The sequence below is a fragment of the Mesoplodon bidens genome, assembly GCF_964165515.1.
Source record: "Mesoplodon bidens genome assembly, chromosome: 15".
Lineage (NCBI taxonomy): Eukaryota > Metazoa > Chordata > Mammalia > Artiodactyla > Ziphiidae > Mesoplodon > Mesoplodon bidens.
In genome coordinates, this window is record NC_138171.1 from 88,159,516 (window position 1) to 88,172,135 (window position 12,620).

General features: G+C 52.7%; 1 long non-coding RNA gene across 2 annotated transcripts; it reads left to right on the top strand.

Moving 5' to 3' along the window:
• Positions 1 to 2,766: 2,766 nt before the first annotated feature.
• LOC308629774 lies at positions 2,767 to 12,133 on the top strand. 2 transcript variants are annotated; one of them, XR_014017710.1, is made up of 4 exons: positions 2,767 to 4,935; positions 5,241 to 5,328; positions 6,371 to 6,490; positions 6,597 to 12,133. It is a non-coding gene; the product is annotated as an uncharacterized lncRNA (long non-coding RNA). The 2 variants fall into 2 exon arrangements; XR_014017711.1 differs by having other exon boundaries at positions 2,767 to 4,444.
• The last annotated feature ends 487 nt before the right edge of the window (positions 12,134 to 12,620 follow it).

Sequence of the window (12,620 nt, forward strand, 5' to 3'; positions counted from 1 at the left end):
ATGGTGGGCCAGGGCCAAGAGGAGGCTGGCTGCAGGACCACGGCATGTGGTTGTACAACCCTCCCACCACCACCCATTTGATGTCTCTGGGATGATCCTGTCACTTAAACCTATTGTCACAGACACACCCTCTGTGTACTATGTGGGGGGTTCCATTCAGAAGCAGCTCGGGCAAGTAGTCCATGCTGAAACCCTCGAGGTCCTCCACCCCTGCTCCGTCCGGGGAGGTGTTCCACCCAGCCCAGGCTTGGCATTTGCAGAGGTGACCCTAGCCACCCACCCACACTGTGTCTGGGGACTCATCACCTGCCCTCAGGGCCAGCCTTCTGTCCCTTCAGGAGTGCTCATGACAATCCCAAATGTCTCTAGAAGCATCAGACCCCTGAGGTGTAGCTTCAGGACCCGCTCAGCTCCGGAGTGAGCCCAGGTGGGGAGCAGGGCAGGTCCAAGACCAGGAGGGAAGAGGGCTCGGCGGTGGTGGCCACAGGGAGGGGCCCTGGAGAGAGGAGGGACGGGTCGCCGGCGAGGACTAGCCTCTTAGACACTGCTGAGGAGAAGGAGGCTGTCTTGTGTCTCTTGGCTGTTCTGTAAGTACCTGGGAATCTGCTAGGACCCTCACAGGGTCTCACTCAGGTCTAACCTCTTGAGGACCAGGACAGCATCCTTGGCCATCATGTGCTCAGCACAGACCACAGGGCATCTGCTGAGTAAATGCACAACTTGCCACAATTATAAGAGTCAAACAGAATCACTGAAAATCACCAAAATCTATGCAAAAATGGGTGCATCATGTAGTAAGTAAATCTCCTTGTACCTGAACTTTGCATAACTGCAGGTATAAAAACTGCAAGAATTTGACGGAAAAAGGAATGAAGGTTGACCTATCCCAGGGCAGAACCCCGCTGGTGGCCATGACTGTGGGTAAAGGTCTAACAGCTGGCGCTCAGGAACGAAAACATACGCATGTACGTATGTGTACAAGCCTATTGTAAATTCTAGTAAAGTGTCTGGAGCACATAGTTTACAAGTAATTTTAAAAATACACAATCCTCTTCATTGTAATTTCCAAACAACCAACTGATTCTCACAGAATACTTCTGTTGATTTTTGGCGAACTCTTGTCTCTACAGGTAACCTATGCCTGTAATTGATCAGTGAGCGTCCTTCCCACACCCATGTTGGTGGATTTTTTTTTTTTTGCATTAACAGATAAGACAAAAATGAAGCCACAAAACTCAGTCTGATCCTCTCTTGTTTGTCAACGATTCCTTGGCTGAACTGGATTATAGTTTTCTAATACTAAAAGAATATTTCCTCCATTTTCTTGTGCTGTTCACGCTGTATGGGCTTCAACACGGTATTAAGTTTAATCTGCACTGTTAACGTTTTCTCTATCCTTTTATTGAGTCAAGACACTCTGCAAAGCAATAAATCAAGTGCTGATTTGCAGGTATGCCCACATCTGGGGTGTAAACATTCCTGCTACGACCTAGTTCAAGCCACACCTCACAGGACTGCCACAGAGTGGGAGCAATGGTCAGCGGTAACTGTGGGTGGAACTAGGAAAGGGGAGACACAGTGTGTGGGGTGTGGGGTGCCTTAGGCACACGCACTGTGCACCCGATACCAAGACCAGGGATTTAATTATGGTTACAGAACAAAAGGCATATGTATCAGCTTCACAAATAAAAATAACCATTTGATAGAGCCTGGAGATGAAAAGGGGGAGGGACAGGCAAAGGGGCAGGCAGGGCACCCAGCTCACCTTGCAGGACTAGAAAGAGGCCTGCGCATATTGGCCTAAACCAGCTTCCGAGGCTGCTGCTGAGTTCTCTCCCCACGGGAGGGCCAGGAACGGGCACCTGGCTGTCTGCTGCCCTGCGTTCACTTTTGTCTGGTTCCTGGCTGCTCCCTCTGGGCCCTGGGGGACCCCTCATCTGTTAGTCTCCTCTCCACTCCTCTTCTTTGCCGAGCCCCTCTTACAACACAGCACTCTAAAATAGCTTTTCTTTATTAAAATCCATTTATTCTAAAGCTCTTAGGCAGCATTATGAATACTGATTTTAAACATTAGCCAGAGGATTACAGATAAAATAGAAACTATTTCTCAAAGAAATTTCATCTAAAAATATACCAGTTTCTGCTCTCACCTTATTTTCCTGAAGCGCATCAGAGGGAATGCTGGACCTGTGTCCAGGTGAAGGTCACTTATGCCTCTTCATGTTATTCCCAGGAATTACTCAAGAATAGATGAAAAAAATAGAGGGGAGCTGTCTAAAAAGAGATGTCCACGTAAACAGGTCTTCCCAGCCAGGGAACAAGAGTTTTCTGCATAAATAATTCAAATAAACCAGGACAAAAGGTGTACTGACCCTGAGGGGGCTCAGGACCCTGCCACCTGGCTGGATGTTACTGCTCACGGAGCTTGAAAAGCCTGTACTGAAGAGTTTTGTGAGCTGTTTCATTTGCCTGTCATTCTTCCTTTGATCTCTGAAAGCCTTTCTCTACCAAAATTCAGTTAGTCGTTCTGGAAGAAGCTGCGGAGACAGCCCGACTGACTGGGCTACTTAACTCCGCTCAGGTTACTGAAGATGAACAGATCGCTTTAGTGTCACAGGTACTTGATTTCACTCTCCATTTGCAACAGTGAAAATTGCACGATGGCATGGTAAAATACCCCCAAATTATAATTAATTCTAATTAGCCAACAAAATCTTAGTGCACTAAAATCTGCATTAACCAGAACTGAAATAGCCAGAATTGCCATGCTGTATTCCATTTATTTATAAGAGAGAGACAGATCAAGTAGAAATATAATCTAAAACCAAATTATAATACAAATTTCAGGCAACATTCTGGGATTGGTCTAACACTGCCCTCACCTGTAATGCAGGCCACATTCAAATTTGCCCATGGGGACCATGCTTTGGTTGGCCCCTCCATCTGTCCTGCCAGGCCCAAGTCCCCTCGCCCCTCCACACCCTGAGGGTGTCAGGTCCTCCCCTCTTCTTCCTGGAGGCCTTCCTCCCAGCCTACATTTCTGCCTGGGCCCAGCCACTCGTGCTCATTTCACACACTGCGCTGTAGGCTTAGCCGACGTTCCTTCTGTGACCTTTGTTTTCACTGCTTTTCCAGAATACATCACTCTTCCCTACGAGACTTTAGGACAGGACATACCTTCCACCCACCCCCACCCCAATACCCATGGACCTCACTGCCACAGCCCCCAAATCTCAAGAAACATAACTCAAGGGGTGTGGGGAGAGGTGAGTGGGTGGGCTGTCTGGGAGCTAAGGGGCACCTCCCAGGTGGGCAAAGCATGAACAGGAAAGGCCTCTGTTACCCCACCTGGCCCACCTCCCACACAAGGGAGAAAGGAGGCATCACTCTCACCCCTCAGCCCAGACTGCATGGAGCTTGTTTGGCTACGGCAGCCCTTCTCTCCCCATTACTGGGCAGGTTAACTTCACGTGGAGGGGGTGACACCACCCATCTGGAAGTGGAAATGACCCCCAGAATCCCTTCTGGTGCTTAGACCTTCAGCGAACTGTCCAGGCCGGGGCCACCCACTCCTGTCTCTGAGGCGTCTCAGTCTATTTCCTAGGGGGTCCTCCCCCCAACTCTTCCCTGGTCTCCTGACCCCACATGCCCTTTGAGCCCCCGCACTCCCTGCAGAGCCCTGGGCTGGACAAGGGGCGGAGTCCCGGCAGCCAAGGTCCCCGCGGAGAAACGAACCTCCCCCCCCACCCCCGACCTTGAAACAAAGCAAAAACAAACAAACAAAAATCTAACAAGGAAGCGAGGACCTTAGTTGGCCGCGGGCCTTTAGAACCCAAACGAAGCTAAGGCGGACAGCAGAACCGAGGCCATTAGGACATGTTAAAGTGATGACTGTCCCTTCTTGATCATTAGTATACACTTAGAAAATCGTAATTCCCATGACATCCCTGTTGGAGAAAACCTTAGGCTGAAGATGAAAAACTACATTTTGTGTCCGAGTGGGCGATAACCTGCACTTAGAAGCTTAAAGCCGGCTGGGAATTGCGAGGGGCCCCGCGCAGGCGCAGAGCTGAGCGCCGGATCGCCGCACGTCTTCGCTGCCAGGAGAGGTGAGGGTTCGGTGAGAGAGGAGAGGTGGTAGCGGACATTCGGGGGGTAAGGGTCAAGATGATGGTCAGACGCGCTGAGGGGTGGGCCTTCTGCCGGCTGGAAACCCGAGTAGAGCGTATGCCTTCGAACTGGGCAGTCCGAGAAGGCCTCAACCGGAGCAGCCGGGAGCACGCAGAGACTCCCAGGCGCCTGCGGGGCGACAAAGACGGCGCTGCGCAGGCGCGCTGTGACCATCGGGCCCGCGCAGGCGCAGTCTGGCGGCGGCCCCTGAGCACGCGCGGAGTGGACGCCCGTGGTTGGCAGGCGGGTTGAGGAGGCTCGTCTACTGTGTCAGGTGAGTCTCGCCCGTCTCCTTCGCCTGTCATGCTTTCCGCAGGGGCGTTTGTGGTGTGCGGCCGCCGCCATGTAGGGGCCTCCGCAGGGAGCCGGCCCTGCCTTTCAAGCGGCGCGGCTCAGGCCTGGTCTCCCCTCGGCGCGCATCGGGGTGACGCACTCTGCCCTTCTAGCCCGCGCCGGCCGGTGACGCCATCGGAAGGCGACCGGAAGAGCCGGCGCCGTGTGTCCGTCCGACTATGGCTCCGCGTCACCTCCGCCCCCTCCCCTCTTCCTGTGTCCCCTCTCCGTATCCCGTCCCTTTTTCCCTTCTCTGACTGCAAAGTGGGCCTCTTTAACCTGTTTCTGTGCCCCGTGGGGAAGGATGAGAAGCAGAGTAGGAGGCGAGGGAGCAAGGAGCGAAGGAAGGTCCTCCCTGCAGATTGTCTGCAATCAGGCCACACTTTGGTTGGAGCAGGTGCACGGATGAATTTGTCTCTTTCAAGTAAACAGGTGTTTAATAACGGTTTCACATTTATATTTAGTATGTTGTCATCACTGCTAAGAGTAGAGACCTCCCTGGCCAGCAAGGGGACCACCCAGGATGACCCACCTTCCAGGGGCTCGGCCCTGGGTGCCCTGTGGGAGAGCTGGGGCCAGGCAGGCTTCTCGTGGGGTCTTGCAAGGAGGGGTTGGGGAGGGTGTGTGCCTGGCCTCTGCCCTCACCTCCCTCTTCGCCCAGCCCCTCTTAGCTAAGGTCCTCCAGCTCAGACGTTACTGTGTAGATTTAGCCTCTCCGATTTCTTCCTGTAGTTTAGTCACTCGTGACCTCGTGCACCAAGAGGAAGGCGTCCTGGAGCTGCATCCTTCCTGCGTGGGCCATGGGGGCGTGAGTGGGAGGAGTGGGTAAGACTGTGGACATTCGTGCAAAATAAACGTGTTGAAATGTTAGCCATGTGTGTTCACTTTATGTTTTACCTTTCACCCTCATTTCAAGCCTATGGTTTATGTAAGTCATTGTTCCAAGGATTTTAGTTTGTTTTAAATCAGAATTACTCTGAAGTTAATACGTAAGCAGATTCTCATGAAAGAAAAAAAACTAGGTGGGGAAGGGGATGCAAGGAGAGTGCTTATGAGAAGTTCTGATCTAAAAATATATCCAGGACGACCATTTCTTGCCACTTCCCCAGGGTAATTGATACATATTGTGGGGGAGTTGCTTTGAGGCTATGCCAGCATCCTGTTTCTCCTCAGATTTTTGCCCAATTTCTGGAAACAATTATTACAGGGTTGTTTGCCTAATGGTGATATTCTATTTCCCTCATTCCTTCCTTTTTTATTTATTTATTTTTGGCTGTTCCTGGAGGCATGCAGGATCTTAGTTCCCTGACCAGGGATTGAACCCGTGTCCCCTGCATTGGGAGCTTGGAGTCTTAACCACTGGACTGCGAGGGAAGTACCCCCTTCCTCATTTTTTTAAAAAAATATTTATTTATTTGGTTGCACCGGGTCTTAGTTGTGGCTTGCCGGCTCCTTAGTTGTGGCATGCGAACTCTTAGTTGCAGCGTACATGTGGGATCTAGTTCCCTGACCAGGGATTGAACCTGGGCCCCCTGCATTGGGAGCGTGGAGTCCTAACCACTGTATCACCAGGGAAGCCACTTCCTCATTTGTTAATAACATTTTTTCTGTAGGAAAACACTTTCTTCTACCACATTTATTTATTTGAATATTTACATGAGTATGGACTGAGACCTTTTGGTCTATGGGAGATTAGCCAATACTGTCATTATTAATTAATGGCACACTCATTATATTAATAAGTAATGATTACTTTTTCCTCAAATCATTCCAGCTCTGGCCATTAGGAGCCCTTGATATCAGACTCCTTGATATTTACTCCGTGAAGTCCTCAAGGATGTCGTCCTTTCCAACATCCTGTTTGCAGGTGGAGATGTGGGGTCAGTTTGCAAGGAAAAAGAAGTCATTCAGATGGCTGGTCCCTGGAGAGGCGATTTACTGCATAAATGGCGAAATCGAAGGATGAACACTGATGATGGCAGTGATGGTAATGTGGCCATTTGTCGGGTGTGTTGGGTAGTGGGTGAAGCATTTTTTTATTAAACCCTCATCGTAAACCTAAGCCTCACCTTCGCTATCCTGGTTTTACCCAGGAGGAGGTTGAGTCTGGGAGCCTCAGGGCCTGAGCTGGGTTCACTCTGCATAAGAAGAGGAGGAGGGGTTCCAGGGAGTCCGTCCTTCCCCATTTGCTGGGCAGCCATGCCTGGAGGGAATCCCCACCAGGCAGAGCAGTGCTGCGCTTGCCTGTGTCCTTTGCGACGGCTCCATCCTTGCAGGGCAGCTGATAAAAAGGGCCCTTTCTGGGGCTTCCCTGCTGGCGCAGTGGTTGAGAGTCCGCCTGCCGATGCAGGGGACAAGGGTTCGTGCCCCGGTCCGGGAGGATCCCACATGCCGCGGAGCGGCTGGGCCCGTGAGCCATGGCCGCTGAGCCTGCACATCCGGAGCCTGTGCTCCGCAACGGGAGAGGCCACAACAGTGAGAGGCCTGCGTACCGCAAAAAAAAAAAAAAGGGCTCTTTCTGTGTGCACATGGGCACATGTTACACCCATTCCCAGTGGAGCTTCAGGGGATAAAAATAACCACGTGTTTTCTGTTTTATCCAGAAAAGAGGAAATATGCAGTGTTATTTTGTAACATTTACTATTTTGGAAAACTTGAATTTTTTCCACATGTATTTTTAAAATGTCTTTGGAGTTGTCCTTGGAGGAAAAGACATGATGCAGATTTCACCAAAGGTCCGTCTGCTTTGTTGTCCACATCTTCAGGAAACAGCTCCATGGAGAAGGGGATCCATCCCTCAACGCACATGGCCAAGGGATGGACTTGCAAGCAACCCCCCAGATCAGGTCACGGGGGTCATAGGAGGAAAGCCAGCTCTCAAGGGGCCCTGGGACCTCGCAGCCCAGGCCAGAGAGGAGAAGGGGCCTGCCCAGGGTCCCTTGGCATGGCCTGTTCTGTGTACAAGGGGAGGCGTGCTGTCCCACAGCCACTGGCTGCCTGCAAGAGAGCCAGGCTTCATGGTCCAGGCTCAGCATCGGACCTTCCGCTGACCCGCCTCGGGCTTTGTGCGGCCTTTGTTTCTTGAGGCTTGTTTGCTCCTATGTGAGCCAACACTGCTGAGACACTGTCCCGGTTGTTTCTAAGGCTCCCCTGTAGGAGGCTACCAGGCTGATGGTCACGGGCTGGTGGTACCAGTGCAGCTCCCCGCCCTTCCTTCTCACTGAGACTCGGAAAGTTAAGAAATATGGAAAGAACAAACAAAGTAAAGGAGACACAAGTCGCCCACAGCACAGGAAGCTGGGAATGTGGGTGTGTAATCACTGAGACTGTAGGGATATTTCTGGCAAGCCAAGGGCAAAAGGACTATGGGCAGGTGTGGGTATGGCTCACCTGCAATAGTGCCCTTCCTGCCCAGACCCTCCTGCATGTGCAGACTTGAGCAGAGGCACCGGGATGGGGCTGGGAGGTAAGCGTTAGAATATGTGGAATGAATACGCTTCCTAGATATTCAGTGGTAATTTGAAAATGTAACAGACAAGCTGAGACCTGATCTCAATAGGGCAAGCTAGGAACAAACTCATTCAGGAAGGCAGAGGCTTAATATGAGAAAGCTCAGTGTCACTGAGGTTATAAAAATGGTGTGACCAAGGCAGAGACAACTGTGCCCTGGAGAGCAGATTAGTTCTTCTGGGTTTTAAGGACTCAGGATAAGTCAAAGCAAAAATATATCTGGATCTTTCTAAACCCACTGTATGGTTGCCCCCCTGCCCAAGACGGAGGTTCTCTTGCCCTATGGATGCCCCCTGGTCGTCCAGTTCCCTGCCTGACCTACACCCACTCACGTGACTGACTTTCCCTTTTCATCCTAGAGCCTAATCAGTAAAATGCCTACATGCTTGCCCCTGGTCCCCCCAGCTAGTGACTTCTAATCTTCAGAGCTAAACATCTCCACCATGATAGCTTATCACAGGGACCGGGAGGGCCGTGCTCCTCTACTTGTTTCCCTGGTAACTCAACTGGTGAGCCAGCCTGACGTCAATTCCCCCTGTAACTGGTAATGCCCCCTCCCTCCAGGAGGGAAGACAGTCCCCACCTTGCTTCAGGCGCATAAGGTCCCTGTCCATTAAGCCACTGATGTCTCTGCCGCTGACTCCAGGCTCTCTGGTCTTGAGGCTGGGCAAGGACATGGCTCGTAGGCCTGCAGGGGGCAGCCCACCACCTACTAATGTGATTCAGAAGCTCATCTGGAAGGACAGGTGGACAGGAATAACCAGTGTTTTAACCGAGAGTGTCCAGTACAGAGACCCTTTATCAGATACTAAACTGGCACACATTCCCGCTGTGGGAGTCCAGACAGGACTGAACTCTTCTGACTCCAGAGGGTCTATGGCTCAGGAACCTGCTCTGGATCCTTGGCAGGGCTGCATGGTGCTGACGGTTAGAGTGACGGAGTGAAGCAGGGTTATCACCCCGTCGCTTCCTGGTGTGATTTTGACATAGCAGGGCCCTGGTTTGCAGGGAAAATGGGGGGGGGTTATGGAGCCTTCGCGTCAGCAACACACTTTCACAGCAGATAGGAAAACACCCTCACACTGGACTTGTACTCCGTGGGTTTGAGATTGTCACACACACAGCCTTTGAAGTAAACACACAGGCTCTTGGGCCCAGCAGTTCTACTTTGAGAATCTGTCCTCGCAAAATAGTGAGTGACCCCAGCCAAGCTACGTGCAGAAAGATGTTTACTTCTATATAAAACATCAGAAACAATGTAAGTACCTACCAGTCAGGAGAAAAGTTACGATACAATCATATGGTCAAATATCATTTTGTGTTGAGTTGTGTTTGTGGCAGTGGAGTATTTCTGAGGTATAATTTCATGGGGGTAAGTTTACAGAATAGTATGTACAGGAAAAATAGTACAGCTCAAAAAAAATGCACAGAAAAACCTGGAAGGCAGGGAGGTTTAGGAAAGGAGGCTGACTTTGTATGAAAGTAAGTCATGTGGAGGGCAGAGGGGTTCCAGCAGATCCAGGGAAGAAGCTTGCGGAAGGCAGGGGACCCTCCCCACCCTTTAACCCCTTCCTGACATTTCTGTCCTGTGGCTTGGCCTTTCCTTAGGTTACCAGCCCCAGTATTAGCTCAAGTTCAGGAGCCCAGTGGCCTTTGGACTCCCTAAGCTGGACCAAGCCTGGCAGATTTCCAGGGCAGCTGGGCTGCCAGTGGGGCTCTCAGGGCAGTTCCCCAGGCTGGAGCACGGGCTCCACTACTCTCCTCGCCCGCTCCTTCCCCACACAGGCCTCCCAGAAAGGACGGTCGTTCTCCTCCAGACCTGTCCATTGCCCTCCTGTCCTCAGCGGGGACCCCATCACCCTGTGGAAGGGAAGTCCTTGCAGCCCAGAAGCAGGCCCAGCCCTCAGGGTGCCCCAGCCACAGTGGGCTCTTTCTGGGAAGGAAGTTCCACCCACAGTCAGGCCCAGCTAGTGGCCAGGGCAGGGCCATGCTGACAGCATGGCGGACAGTGTCTTATGTCACCGGGCCTGCACGTCTTGGGCCTTGCCTGCACCAGCCTGTCGTTTGCCGGGAACTGGAGACGCACAGGTTCTGAAATGAGACGGCAGTTGTCGCCTCCATTGTGTTCTAACCCCAGGATGTCTTGGCAGAGATTGTAATTGAAGGCTGGCGTACCAGGAAATCAGCCTATTCTCCGGGGGCTGTGCTGCTTCTACTTGGGGTCTCTGGGTTCGGTGTGTGTGATGGGGGGACCTGACGGAGGGTTCCAGGTGCAAGAGAAGCAGCCCCACCAAGTGTGTTGCCGCAGCCCGGTGGTGCCTGTGAGCCTGGGGTCAGAACCTGGCAGTCACTCAACCTCTCGGTGCCTTGGTGTCTCCACCTCTGAAATGGATATGATAACAACAGCTATTTCGTAGACCTATTATGAGATATTAGCAACTAACACACGTAGAAACACCTAGAACACAGGGTGGCAAACACTCCAACGTGTCAGCTTGCTGTAAAGACCAGTCTTCAGTCCCGACGGTAGAAGCAGGCAGCAGGCTGCCCCTAGTGGCCTGGGGTCACCAGGAGGGCCGGTGCAGGGCTCAGGGCCGGAGCTGTGCCATTGCCCATCGATGACACAGCCGCCCTTCAACTGGTCACTCTCTAAAGGACAGGCAGTGAGCAGGGTCCAGGGTCAGCCCCCAAGGATTCAGTCGGCACGACCTGCCCTGTGCACCCAGTGCCCCTGTTAGTGGATCTGAGCCATCCTGCCCCTGGGAGATGAGGGAGCTGGGCTGTCACCTGAGTGTCTGCGGCTGAGGGTGGACTGACACATTCCAGGACACAGAGCTGGGGCCCAGCCCTTGGCTGCTCACTTCGACGGCGTTCCCTGAACCCCAGTCTGGGAGCGAGGATGGGGTGGAACCACAGTCTTCATAAGATTGTTTCCCTTTCCTTGGATTTATGAGCCAAGCAGTGGGGTTGGGATGTGTATGATGGTGGCAAATCTGAGGGGTCTCTGGGCTCCCATGAGAGGGCAGACCCGGTAGCCTACCTCCTCCCGACAGGAGTTTCACAGAGTGGACGCCTGCGTCTCCTGCAGCATGGGCGGGACCCAGAGAGGACGCACTTCCTTGTCAGTTCTGTGACTGGGGCATGTTGGACAGGGGTCTCCCACCCATGCCAGGCAGCTCTCAAGAGACACGGGCAGGCCACAGCCGAAGGGAAAGGCAGATGCTTCGATGCATGTGTTGGAACAGGGGGAGCAAACCACTGGCAGGCTCAGCACATATGTACACACGCGCCTCAGGGAGGTGAGAATTAAAACGCCAGGGTGTAACACCAGCGTGAGCCGAGTCACGGCAAGGGTGTGGGGCGCCAGGAGCCCCCCCGTCCCGTGGGTGGGAGGGACGCTCGTAAGATCCTAAAGCCTCTGGGCAGCTACCCGGAAGTCTCTCCCAAGGCCGAGTGCACACTGACTTCGGGACCAGCGAATCCAGAGGAGTCAGGTGCCCCTCGACAGCAGAATGAACTCACATATAATGTGGGGACAACCGGTGTGAATGCATCTCAGAAATGCCAGTTCAGTGGAGGAAGCAGGATGCCCACAGCACAAGCAGTACGGACAGGCGAATGCGCCCATGATGGCGGGAGCGTGGGTGGTAGTCATTCTTGGGGACTGGTGACTAAGGCATTTGGGAGCCTTCTAAGGTACTTGGAACTTTTTATGTCTTGGTCTGGGTGTGGATTGCACATGTGTTCAGTTTATAAAGCCGTACTCTGAGCATATCCGCACTTTATTAGCGCGACACTTGAGAAACAAAAGCGCCCTAAGGGGCTGCAGTCGTGGCCCACGTGAGGCGCCTGTATGGCCTCCGACAACCCTTCCCATTTGGGCCTCAGTTTTCACGACTGTGGAGCAAGGGGCTGGACGCAGCTGAGGAGACCTGAGCCCTGTCCACAGGCATTTTCACACTGACCTTGACCTCAGGGCTCCCGTGACCCCTGGCCGCAGGGCTCAGGGTTGGGAAATCGCACGGTGACTCACTTCCCTCAGCTCATCCAGAGCCAGCCAGGGCCTGACCTCACTTTTTCCACTTGGAGGGAGCAGCAGGGGGAGGGACCTCTGAGTGTGGTGGGCGGGTGGGTTTGGAGGGGGGCATCCACCAGCCCTGCTAGCTGCCCCACCTGACCCTCACTTGGGACCCTGGGGATGCAGGTGCAGGATCATCTGTGCCCAGAGCTCCCACTCTCCTTCAGGCCCCTCCCTGCAGCTGGAAGGGTCTTCTGGCTTCTGCGGAAACTTGTTATCATGATGGTTCAGAAAATCTGAGTAATTGATTAACACTCAGATCGTGAAAATAGCGATGGTTCAATGTTTTTTGTATGTCAGGCTGTGCTAGAGACTGTAGCCTTCAACACGTCTGCATGCTGGGGGCCAGCCCAGGGGTGGAGAGTTGATAACATCTTTTACAGAAGAGTAAACTGAGGTCACTTGCTCAGGCCCCCAAGGTGGTCCCAGTGACCACAGCAATCTGCAACATCACAGACTAGGTGCTTGCTAATTCTTTCCTTTTTGCATTTTCATTGTATTTAATCTTTGTTCATCCCTTTATTTGTTC